We start from the raw sequence: 12,531 nt of genomic DNA, 5'->3' as shown, positions 1-12,531 counted from the left end.
TCCTATCCTGACTATAGTACCTGGTCAATAGGTAATTGGCAGAAGGGGAAGGTCTGCAGGTGTGGGGGTGTCCCAGCAGGTAGGACGGGTACCACCAGCCCCAAACAGCATTGAGTCACATAGAGATGAAGTGAGTGAGGGTCTAAGAAAATGGAAATAGACAAACTAGTAAAATAAAAATAAGATACTCTGGCTGGGGCCACGCTTCTACAGCAACCATCACCAGGGAAACCAGTCTCCGCAATGGGAGCTGCATTTTCCTCTGTGCTGAAGAATTGTGGTTCTTTTCCAAATGGCCCACAGACACCTCCATTTGTATGTAACTGGGCAGCACGGTGGTTTTAAAGAAGTAATAAACAAGATGAAAACACAACCCTCAGAATGGGAGAAAATATTTGAAAATGAAGCAACTGACAAAGGATTAATCTCCAAAATTTACAAGCAGCTCTTGCAGCTCAATAGCTAAAAAACAAACAACCCAATCCTAAAATGGGCAGAAGACCTACACAGACATTTCTCCAAAGAAGATATACAGATGGCCAACAAACACATGAAAGGATGCTCAACATCAGTAATCATTAGAGAAATGCAAATCCAAACTACAATGAGGTATCACCTCACACCAGTCAGAATGGCCATTAGCAAAAAATCTACAAACAATAAATGCGGGAGAGGGTGTGGAGAAAAGGGAACCCTCTTGCACTGTTGGTGGGAATGTAAATTGATACAGCCACTATGGAGGACAGTATGGAGGTTCCTTCAAAAACTAAAAATAGAACTACCATATGACCCAGCAATCCCACTACTGGGCATATACCCTGAGAAAACCATAATTCGAAAAGAGTCATGTACCACAATGTTCATTGCAGCTCTATTTACAATAGCCAGGACATGGAAGCAACCTAAGTGTCCACCAACAGATGAATGGATAAAGAAGATGTGGCACACATATATACAAAGGAATATTACTCAGCCATAAAAAGAAATGAAATTGAGTTATTTGTAGTGAGGTGGATGGACCTAAGAGTGTCATACAGAGTGAAGTAAGTCAGAAAGAGAAAAACAAATACTGTATGCTAACACACATATATGGAATCTAAAAAAAAAAAAAAAAGGTTCTGAAGAACCTAGGGGCAGGACAGCAATAAAGATGCAGACGTAGAGAATGGACTTGAGGACACGGGGAGGGGAGAAGGGTAAACTGGGATGAAGTGAGAGAGTGGCATGGACATATATACACTACCAAACGTAGGGTGGATAGCTAGTGGGAAGCAGCCGCATGGCACAGGGAGATCAGGTAGGTGGTTTGTGACCACCTAGAGGGGTGGGATAGGGAGGGTGGGAGGGAGCCACAAGAGGGAGGGATATGGGGATATATGTATATGTATAGATGATTCACTTCGTTATAAAGCAGAAACTAACACGCCATGGTAAAGCAATTATACTCCAATAAAGATGTTAAAAAAAAAAAGAAGCAAAGGCAAAAGGGAACCTAAGTTCAGTGAGATTCAATTTCACGTTTTTGTTAATAGCTTTCTCCTGCTTCCCACAGACAGAAAGCAAGTCAGCCAAGGGATATGACCTAACCTCTCAATCATTTAAAAACAGAAAATGTCCCAAAAGGTTGTCATGTGACACTGTCGCATCTTCATGGGAAAGATGAAAACGCCATGTAATCCTATTACGAATATTTCCATTAGTCACCAAGCCTTACCCTGGTAATCTGTTTCAATTGAAAGTCCTGTCATTCCCCCAAACCAATTTAGAAGGTACAGGAACAAAATGTAAGTGTGTGCCAATTTCTTGGAGATGGGCGAGAATCATCACTCAAGTTCATCTGGGATTCCTTTTCCCCCTTAAGTTCTTAACCCCAGGGCACCAAGAGAATCCTTCCCAATGTTCACCCAGGTAATCTTGCCCTCCAAGGCCTCCTTAAATCCCAGAGGTGCTCTAGTTTCTATCTACAAAGCTTTGAGGGCAAAGATGCAGGGATCTTGACAAGCGAAGGCCCAGCCACCTCGAACTCCAAGGTTCATGTGCTTTAGTTTGCTCTGGGGAGGTTTGTGGGAGGGGGTGCCCAGGCCTGAGACCAGGACATATATAAGAGAAGTTAGGACCAGCCAGACCATTCACTCTACCTAGCTTAGGACTAGAATCTTGACTGCACGTCAGTCCCTATACTGTCCTCTGTGCTACGTCATTTCATGCACACTGCCTGAATGGGTATAGTTGGCCCCATTTTATACCGAGGAAACGGAGGTTCAGGGTTTAACCCAAACCCTGGAGCCAGCACGTGGGGATGCTACTCCCTCCACCCAAGACCAGAACCCAGACCATTGTTTTCATGTCTTTGTCTTTTCCCATCAGATCACCCCAGCCTCCTGCTCAAACTGAGGTGTGCTTCTGTGGTTTACACCCAGGGAACCCTGGACAAGTAATACAACTTCTTGGACAGAATAATGGACAAAGTTTGTGTCCCCGCTCCCCAATGTGTTAGGTTTCATATGTTGAAACCTAACCCCCAATGTGATAGTATTTGGAAGTGGGGCCTTTGGAAAGTGATTAGGTCATGAGGGTGGAGCCCTCATGAAAAGGATCAGTGCCCTTAATAAAAAGAGAACCACAACTCCCTCGCCCCCTCCATCATGTGAGGTTACAGCGATAAAATAGCCATCTATGAACCCAGAAGTGGGCACTCATCAGACACTGAATCTGCCAGAGCCTTGGTCTTGGACTTTTCAGCCTTCAGAACTGTGAAAAGTTAATGTCTGATGTTTATAAGCCACCTAGTCTGTGGTATTTTGCTACAGCAGCCTGAACAGACCAAGACAGAGCCTACTCTGTAAAATGGAGATGAATAATCATTCACTTCTCAGGGTGGCCTGAGCAGTCAATAATGAAGTAACACACTTGGCACAGTGCCTGGCACTCAGAACTCAATCACTATCCACTCCCATTATTATGATTACTCGTCCTTGAAGGTCAAGAGACGTCACACTTTGGTGCCCACTGTACACCCCCAGTACCAACCCAACTGAACTACTGGTACTTTTCCAAATGTGGCATCTTGTTTCTCCTACCTTCTTGCCTTTGCCTATACTGTTCCCTCCGTTGAGAACACCCTTCCCCTATTTCTTCCAAATGTCTTATTCTTCAGGAAGCACCTCACCTCCCCTCTCCTTGAGTTCTCATCACACCCTTTGCACATCTGTTTCAACCCTTCCTACCTGGTATAATGATCGCTGAGTTTCTCATGTGTTGGATGGCTGGATGAATGGATGGACGAGTGGGTGAACGGATACATGAATTATTAAAGCCATTTTTGAACATTTTGATTGGGAACACAGGTTTTGAGCATCTACTACTGGGAAGGAACCTTCAGCGTTGACAACGCACGCCATCACATTGGGCCAACAGAACGTCATCTCTATCAAGGTTAGGAGCTACATGCAAGGCTCTCAGATGAAATTTCACTAATTATTTCAACCAGGTGGCTCAGAAGAACTAGACCATAGATTTTATTGGCTTTCCATGTTATATGTTAACACTTTTCTTGGCAGCCTGAAAATGACATTTCTCTCCCTAGCCAATATTCCCTCTTTTCCCACTTAGCAAACATTGATATACTTTTTTTCATGAGTTGTCAGTTTCAGTTTGTGATTTTTATTCTTCTTTGCTGTGTGCACATGAGGGTCTGTTCACTTCAGAGATGCAGAAATACCATCCTCTTGGTGTCAGAACAGCCCTGTGTTGCCCACAAGCCTGACTGTCACTTCCTAGTGCAGCTTCAAAAACCACACACAGGAGATGGGAGGAGGGAATCCAATCTGGGGGCTTTTCCAGGAGAGAAGCAGACCCTGGATCTTCTACTCCGAGGGTGGAGGCTGACAGAGACCCAAGAGAGAGCTCATGGGCTTCAGAGTAACACACAGTCTCAGGTGCTTCCTAGTTGAGTAACCCAGACATATTATTTAACCTTCCTGGGCCTCAGTTTCCTTACCTGCAAGATAAGGGTGATAAAACTGTCCTCCGGAGAGTCAAGGAAATGCTCAGGTGTGAATCCTGGCTCCACCACTGCTCGTTGCTTTATCTTTCTGAGCCTCAGTTTTTTCATCTGTAAGCTGGACTTAGCGAGCCTACAACCCTTTTCTGAAAATTCATTTCGATAATCCTTGTAAAGGGCTTACTGCTGTGCCTGGCTCACGGTGCGTGCTGAAATAATCACCACTGTCCCCCAGCAGTCCTCATGGGCACCGTTCTAAGCCTGCAACAGGCTTCACCACCTTCACCCCTCCACATAACCCTGTGAGCTTGGTACTCTCATCACCCCCATTTTACAGCGGAGGAAACTGAGGCTCAGGGAGGGGAAGTGACTTCCTGATCTTGCTGGGGCACTAAGTGAGGGAGCCCGGACTGGAATGCAGGTCTAGATTCTCTGGAGAAGAAAAGGTGTGAGGATCCTCGTTTTGCTTTAACAGAACCTAAAAGGTTCCAGGGACATGCCTCATCAAACAAAAGGACCAGATCTTCAAGACATCTAAAGAAAGCCATGGCCGTTCATCTCACAAAAGATAAGGGGTTTGGACACTTGACCTCGTTTGGACACTTGACTCCAAAGGTATTCTTACTAGGGTTGACCGAAGGGTTTAACTGTGATACTAAAATGGCAACATAGAGCTGACTGTCCAATTTGGACTGGATGGGGCAGGAGAGGGGGTGAGATGTGTTCCTTAGAGAGAGACCATTCTGAGAGCAAGTGAAGATTTCTGAGGTTGCGAGGCAGGAACCACGAAGGCCAGTGGGTGTCCATCTGTCACCAGCACCTCCATCTGCCTTCAGACAATGAATGCGCTCTGGTTGGATTTCTTGAGTGAGTTAAACCTACCTCCCTGTGATCTTGTCTGAACTGCTGATTTGCTTAGCAAACACCTTCTCAATAAATAATGAATAAGTAAACTCCAGCATGCCACTGATAAATTATCATGAGTTGGGAGTTAATGGGGTGTAACACAGGCAGCAATCAGCCCTGCAGGCCCCTCCCTACCACCAACCTTCGGAAAACGTGCTAAGCTACCTCAGAGCCTCCTAAATGGACACCTTCCTCCCCTTCTCCCACCACCCAAGATCACCCTCTGACCACCTTTCCTCCTCCATTTATCACCAGGGTCTCAGCTTCCATGCTTCTCAGCACAGAGTTCCACAAAAATCTGAACCGAAGGGAAGGAAACATGGAGGCAAAGGTGATTCTCCGTCTTTTAGCCTTGCTGCCTGGTTTTTCATTTGGGTGGTCTGTTCTCTTTTCATATCTGGGAATATGGCCTACAGTTCCTTTCCGCAGACATGCAGTCTACTGAAATTCCCGTCCGTGGATGCTTCCGTAGATTCATTTGTTGTTGGCCCCAGCCCAGTGACACGAGAATGATGCTGACCACAGCCTCCCTGCTAGACCCTGCCATCTTGAGCTGCTTCGAGGATTGGCTTTAATTACGACACACTGACTCCATCACATCCCTGAAGAACTTACTCATTCCCAGTAAATGGCAGCGCCTAAGAGAACAGCTCTCCACAACCATCTGTTGAATGGCTCGATGGCTAGATCATTAGAAGAGTAGGTAGCTGAATGCCTGAGTGGATAGGTGGGAGGATGGGAGGATGGATGGATGGATGGATGGATGGATGGATGGATGGATGGGTAGTTCAGAAGGCAGATGTTGTATGGATGAATGTATGGGAAAGGCAGGTGGGTAGATGTGGGATGGGTGGAAGGGTGGGTGGATAGGTCTATGAAGGGGGAGAGGGTATAAGGTGAATGGATAAATTGATGAGAAGATGGATAGACAGATGAGGGTCATTCACTTCTAAGGGTTCAGCTTAGGTCAACCAGGTCCAGACAAGGTTGTAAATGACCCAACTGAGGATGAAATAGGTAATGTTAGAATCATTTCACCAACAAGGAAACTGAAAGGTTAGAGGCCTAAGGTGACAGCAGAAGGACTTCTTGAATTCTTGGCCCCTTCCTCCTTCTGAGCTCTTCCCTTGCCACACTCGGCACCTGACAGGAGGCCCATTGCCCTGGGCCCCAGTTTTTCATCTCTATACTCCATATCTGGGTGGTAAGATCAGCCCCAGGGGTGTGCCAGCATCAAGGCTGAAAGCAGGAGAGGAAGAAGGAGAGCAGTGAGGCCAGAGGGGCCAGAGGTCCTGCAGAAGGAAGGGCCGCAAGGCCAGCTAAGCCAGAGAAAGAGTGGTTTATTAACAAGACAGAATAATAATCCACTGGGCTGCAGTGCGGCATCTCCAATTTTGAGAAACTGTCACAGGCAGCTCTTGTTGCTCAGAGAGAGATCAGATTCCAGTGACTGAGATGCTACCACAGTTCTCAATGGTCTACAAACGCTTCCAAACAAGTCCGCTGAGAATCCTTGATATGTCCCTCAAATCCCAACGGGCTGTGCTAATAACTGCGTTGGAGGGACTGGCCTCAGCTGGGAAAATGCTCAAGACTGTTGCGACTCCTTCCCTGCCTTTGAAAGTACTTGATCTGTTCCCTGCTTGGTGCTCCTCTGGGTCTTTTGAACACCTGGAAGAAACGGAATCCTCTTTTGAAGAGGACTCAGAGACAAACCTTTTGATTAAAGGCAAGAGCAGCTTGTCAGCCCCAAGACTCTGTTTTCACCAAAGAGAGAAGGTGACAAGGGGGCTCAGGAGAGGGGAGCTCTGCTTCTCGTTTGTCAGTCACAGCCTGAGGATGGTCACTTCCCCAGAGACCAGAGGGCATAAGCCCCGAGAAGGGGGTACTGATTGCCGGTCCCCTCAGTTGCCATCCCAACTTTAAACTCGGGTCACTGCTGCCTGCTAATTCAACTAGAAAGTCCTCTTTGCCAAGAAAGTACCTGTGTATGCTTGCTTTGACAGTAGCAGAACTAAGTTCAAGTCCCAGCTCCACCCTTACAAAAGTATCAACCTTATGTGGTAGCTGGGAAAAGTCAAAGTGCTTAGAACTCTGCCAGACATACACTCAGCGCTTCATAAACTATTATTATTGTTCTTATTATGTGATTTTAAATTATCCCACAATTCTCTAGTCCTGGTCACTTTATGGAGAGTTTTCAGTTCTGGCATTTCATATGCTCCTCCTAGCCACCCAGGGAAATATGTTATCCCCGATTTACAGGTGAGACCAGTGAGGCTCAGAGAGGTGACATGATTTGTCCAAGGTCACACAGTCAGCGAGTAATCAGGTTAGAACATTCACCCAGAACTCCTAACTTCAGATCTGAGGCTCTTTCTATTGCAGCACAGGACATGGGTTGTATTTCTGTTCACCTCCATTGGGTACCCATGGTGTAGGGCTAGTAGTAATAAAAACTGCAACAATAACAACAAATGCTAACACTTACATAGCACTCAGTGTGTGCCAGGTTCTGTTCTCAGTGTCTTACATGTATGAGCTCACTTAGTCCTCACAATAAACCCATGAGGTGGAGACTATTATTATCTCCATCGTACAGATGCAGAAACTTGAGGCTCAGAAAGGCTAAATCATTACAAATACAAAAGAAAAACCTGTGCTGCTAAATCTGCACCAAAATCTAATCACTCAGATCCGGACAACTGGTAAACTAAACATTTCCCCACAGGCTCCTTTGGTGACCATCAACTTGGTATTTTCTGATGATCTAGAAGGCCAGGCCCTCGAAGATCCACAGAAGCTTGACTCTGACATGCAAGAACTTTCCTTTTCAGTTTAAAATTTCTACACGGGGAGAAATTCCCATAAATTTGACTCCGTTCCCAAGGGTGAGAGAAGTGGCCAGACTATGACACTGAGCTGGAGGGCCTTGGAGAACAGCCAAAAAGAACACTGCTGTAGGTTACATATGAAAGTTGTTAAGAGAGAAAATCCTAAGAGTTCTCATCACAAGGAAAATATATTTTTTTCTATTTCCTTAATTTTGTATCTATATGAGATGATGGATGGTCACTAAACTTGCAGTACTCATCTCATGATGTAAGTCAAATCATCATGCAGTACACTTTAAACTTATACAGTGCTGCATGTCAATTATATCTCAATAAAACTGGAAGAAAAAATAAGTAATTAAAAAAATATTCAAACAAAGAACTAATTCAGTCTAAGATGACACAGGACAGAACAGCCTGGTGGAGTTAAGGCTAAGACTCTGGGCTCAGAAAGGTCAAGTTAGACCCTGACTCAGCCTCACACAAGCCACTTCATCCAAGTCCCAGTCCCACTTCATCCAAGTCCCTCATCTGTAAAACGGGGACAACAATTACACGAAGCAATGTCTGTAAAGTTCTTGGCACAGTACCCAGCGTGTAGTAGATGTTCAATAAATGTTCCCCTTAATAAATATTCACAGTGCCTTTCCACAACAATGATTCAACCAAGCAACCAATTTCCCTTATTTTTAAAAGGATGGTGGTGGCTGAGCATCACTGATACGTTTTGAAAACAATGCAGTGCAGCGCCCAGAGAGAACGTCTCCCCCAAGTAGATTCATTTCCGGCCTCAGCGACTCCACACAGCCATTCTGATGAATTTCAGCTCTTTCCTGCTGGGCTGTTCCTGGGAATGGATCTTCCAGCTGTGCCTCAGACCCCTCCTATCTCTGTCACCAGCATCACTGAAACAGTCCCATCATCCTTCTGGTTTGGAAGGTGAAGAGCTCCATTCCGACCTGAATCCTAGTCCTAACCTGGAAGGCACATGACAGACACATAGGATCACAGCTGGGGGTGTCACAGGTCACTGAGCAGGTGAATAGGGAAGTCTGCAAGTAGGTATAAATCCACAAGCCAACAAACTCTTAAGGCTGCAAGAATTCTGAGGGCCACGTCTCCAGCTGCATCTTGTCTGTCCTTTCAACACCCGCTGAAAGGACCTCTTGTTAAAACACCATCTGCCCCAGGTTTCCATGATAACACACTCTCCTGGTTTTTCTCTCTCTGGCCCCTACTTAGCAGTCTTCGCAGGAGCCCTCTGTTCTCACTTTGGTTTTTTTCCCCCAGGTCCGCTGGTTCTCAAAGTGAGGTTCCCACACCTGCAGCATTGGCGTCACCTGGGAACATGTTAAAAATGCAATTTCTTAGGGCCCCATCCAAGAGCTACTGGATCCGAAGCTGAGGGTAGAGCCCAACAATCTGTGTCTGCATGAGCCCTCCAGGGGATTCTAATATGCAGTCAAGTTTGATGAGCACTGCCTCGGGCCAGCTCCCCAGGCCCACGGCTCTTACTGTCTCACAGCACAGATGGCTCCCAGTTTTATATCTCTAGGCTAGAACTCATCTCTGAACAACGATTTATCTAAAAGCCTACTTAACATCGCCTCTTGAAAGATTCAGTGGCCCCTCAAACTCAACCCAACTCTTGATTTTGCTCCGCGAACCTGATGTGGTTCTGCAATCTCTTTCTCAGTGTGTGTTGCCAGCAACTATGCAGCCCAGTATCCCCTCTCCTGCCCTCCCCACCGCACCACCATTTCCAGTCCTTCCCTCCTCTTTCCTTCCAGTTGACACTGGAAGGCCAAACACGAACAGAACAACGCAGCCCTTGGGCAGAAGGGCTCTCTGGGTGCTTGGACATCCAGAGACTACAAATAGTAAACACTAAATATAGTTTCTCTTTAAGGCAAATCTCTCCTTGGATTTCTGCAGTTCACCAAAAAAATCAGCGAGTGCCTGGTACCCTGCTTGGGTCTAGGGATATGGTCAGTCTCTGTCTGCTTCTCCTGTTCTCCCCTTCTGCCAAAACAAACTCTTATTTCACATTTGAAGATATATGCTCCCAGTGCATATATTAATATACCTATCCATCTTCCTCTTGCCAGTCATTATCAAGATTTATTTATCCCCCCACCTCCCCATCGATTGAGGAAAGCAGTACTCCCAGTGGTCAATCAATTCTGATATACTCCATGACAAAGAGTCAATATCTATTTATTATTTGATTTATGGGCTTAATTATCTTAAACACGATCAGGCAGGGACAAAGCAGAAGTTGAGCAGTGCCCAAACAACTCTAGCCAGGTAACCATCAAACCCTACCCCAGGGCCGGCGAGTTCCCAGAGTGGTGAAAACCCACTGATCTGACATCTCTCGCTCTCTGCCCGTTCTGGCCACCTTGGAGTCTGCCACACAGGGAGGGAGGGAAAGCGACAAATACCAGGGCCAACTCAACAAGTCACAAGGCTGGCAAGTTTGGTGGCTTGGACAATGAATCTGACTAGGACGTGGGGCAACTGTTGCCCTCCGCGGGGGAGAGGACGCAGCGGTGGAGGCCCACGAGGCATGGATGAGGGAGACAGACTTAGGTATGTCTAAGGGAAAGAGGACAAGAAGACGGTTTAATCCGGACTTTGGTCTGAAACACACAGTCTTGGGTTTAAATCCTGCCTCTTCCTAGCTTTATAACCTTGGGCACCGTGCTTCCTCTCCCTGTTTCCTTGTCTGTAAACGGCAGAGTTGCATGGTGCCTACTTTTGAGGGTTGTTAAAATGATCTAGAAGACAGAAAAACCAGAATGCGCACACAGGTCAATCAGATTGCAGGCAACCAGCTTTTAATTACCATTTCAGCTCCCTCCGTGAAGCTGCCCCTGTGCTCCTGAATCTTTGTTTAAGAAGTGCAGAAGTGCAGAAGAAACCGTCCCTCTGGTTTCGGGAACACATGTTAAGGAGCTGCTGTTGCCCACATTTGCCTTCAAAACATGGGACTGCAGCTATATTTAACTGGGGTAAATAAAGCTGTTGAAGATGCCTTCATTTCCAGAGGGCTACCAGCGCACAGGTGCTTTCCCCTTAGGGAGTCGAGCCGAGTATCTTTTAGGACCTAGGGCATTAAAACCAGCGCTGGTTCCCACTGACGTCAGATAAGGATCAACACCGACTGTCCACACCCTTCTTAAATCGGGGAAGCACGTCAGCAATCCTGAGACAAGCTCTCCTAAGAAAAGGGATCGCCCCGAAGCGGTCTTTCTAAATTGCAAACCGGACATTGTCACTCCTCTGGTTACAACTCTGGGTGGCTTCCGCCTGCCTTTAGGAGAAGAGTTCCAAGTCCTTAGCTTGGCTCTCGAGGTCCTATAAGACCATCTCCAGCTTCCTGTCTCTTGTTATTCCCCATACGGATCCTTACATGCCAGTTCCTGCCTCTTGCGTCCCATCGCGCCCCCATCCCCCTGGCCTTGCTGTCCCCTAACCTCCAGCCCTTTGCACGTGCCGGCCCCTCTACTGGGAATGCCAATACCTTCTTGTCCATCTGGCCAATTGGTTGGATAAGGGGGCCACTCTGGGGCCCCACAGCCAGCCCCCTATGATCCTACAGCAGTCATTAGGACCCTTTGAGAATCACCCAGTTACTTGTCTGCCTGTAAGTGCCACGGCTGTAGAGGCCATGCCCACCTCTTTCCATTCCCAACATCAGTGCCAGGACATTATATGTGATGAGTGTTGGAAGCAAATACCCCCAAACCATTCAGCCTTTATTGTATTTTTATCATCTACATCACCTTATTGGCATCTTGTTTCTTGCCATCACCACTAACTCTCCCACATCCTATAGCCGCCCCATGACTGGTTTGTACTATATTTTACTCATGTCCCACTCATTCCTCAGTGATTCTAAGTAAATGGTGCCATTCATTGTTTGCTACCATACTTGCCCAGAGAAGCAGGCTGTGATAACGCGTGCGAATGTAGTTTTGGAATCTGTTATCCATTCATTCAAAACGTATTTAAGGAGGGCCTAATATTTTAGGGGCTGGGGACACAGAGGTGTGTCAAACAGCTGAGGTCCTGCGTTCCTGGGGCTTATGTTCTAAGGTGGGGATGTAGGGAAAGGAGGCAAGCAGCAAACAAACTGAGGAACAAAATATTATCTTGTGGTGAGAAGTGCCCTATGGAAAATAAAACACAGTGATGTCATTAGGAGGGACCGGGGGCAGGGAAGCTGGGTGGCGGGAGCCTCTTTGGATTGGCTTCCTGACTCCAGGTGCTTCTGGTTGCTTCTACTGCCCTGCCTGCTTCTTCTCAGTCTCTTGTGCAGGGTGGCCCTTCCTGATCAGGCCACCCAGTGCTGGAGATGCTCCAGGCTCTGCCCTTGGATGACCCTCCAGGGTCATCTAGGGGAGAGAGGAGGATGACCTCAGCGTCCACTGAAGCCCAGAGCTTCAATCACCACTTCCACGCAGATGACTCACATGCGTTTATTTCCAGCCCCGACCTTTCATCTGAGCTTTAGACCAGTATATTCAGCCCCGACTTGATATCTCCTGGGCAGCTCAAAGCTTACAGAGGTTAAGCCACGTGGCCAAGGCACAAGCCTGGAGCAGAGCTAGGTCACAAACCAAAGAGGTCAAACCACAGCAATTAATTCATATCATCTGATATTATAATAAACATAAAACATCTTGTCTTTGTAGCACCAAGGCTTTGGCACCTGAAAATATACTACTCCTCCTAATTGCTGCTATCATTTTCATTATTGCTGGCATCGTCACTGTTAGAATG

The 12,531-nt window shown here is 46.7% G+C and overlaps 1 protein-coding gene across 1 annotated transcript in view; it reads right to left on the bottom strand.

Moving 5' to 3' along the window:
- KSR2 (kinase suppressor of ras 2) overlaps positions 1-12,531 on the bottom strand; it is a 66,126-nt gene that overhangs the window by 37,022 nt on the left and 16,573 nt on the right. The gene's annotated exons all lie outside the window — the stretch shown is intronic.

This window comes from Delphinapterus leucas, chromosome 14 (genome assembly GCF_059928025.1).
Source record: "Delphinapterus leucas isolate spDelLeu-1000000601 "Yukka" chromosome 14, BTC_Dleu_Yukka2, whole genome shotgun sequence".
In the NCBI taxonomy this organism is placed as follows: Eukaryota; Metazoa; Chordata; class Mammalia; order Artiodactyla; family Monodontidae; genus Delphinapterus; species Delphinapterus leucas.
Note: the sequence above shows the minus strand (reverse complement) of the source record. Positions and strands in the feature narration are given on the sequence as shown.